Source organism: Arachis ipaensis, chromosome B06, assembly GCF_000816755.2.
Source record: "Arachis ipaensis cultivar K30076 chromosome B06, Araip1.1, whole genome shotgun sequence".
NCBI classification, from domain to species: Eukaryota; Viridiplantae; Streptophyta; class Magnoliopsida; order Fabales; family Fabaceae; genus Arachis; species Arachis ipaensis.
In genome coordinates this window covers 13167656-13168283 of record NC_029790.2, presented here as the reverse complement: position 1 = coordinate 13168283, position 628 = coordinate 13167656, and positions in this window count along the sequence as shown.

Below are 628 nucleotides of genomic sequence, written 5' to 3'. Positions count from 1 at the left end.
ATTTCTAGCTTCTTATGAACGCACGTTAAGAACTGTAAAATCACGTTGGCGTTTAAAGAAAAAAAAAAAAAGCATCCAAACAAAAAGAGAAAGCGTTCAATGCACTCAAACGTGCTTCTCTTCCTTTTAACGTAAAACCAAACACACCCTTTATGTTGCTTTGTCAAGAGTTAAGAGTTGCAGTGGGTCTCAGAATTTTAATTCTAGACGAAGACGGCAATCCAAAGTCATCAACAACAAATGTCGTGTTTAAAGAAGTTTTTAATAATATTTAGGTAAGAATAATATTATTTTCATTTTAATAGCATGTTATGATTTACACTTTTGTATAAATATTTATTGTAGATATAACTAATTTATCTATAACTATGTTTTCATATTTGAGATGAAATGTGTAACAAAGAGCACACCATCATATGCCAATTGCTTTTCTAATGAAGTTAGTAAGATACTAAATTGTCGATAAATTTTTATTAGCCTTTTGATATAAAATTTAGTGTAAAATTAACATGCTATTATTACAATTATATATGTTCTTATTTTTTTCATGTCTCCCTCCTTATGGTTCAAGAATATTATAGACTTCAAATTCTTCTATTTACTTTTTACTTTGAATAAAGATAAAACA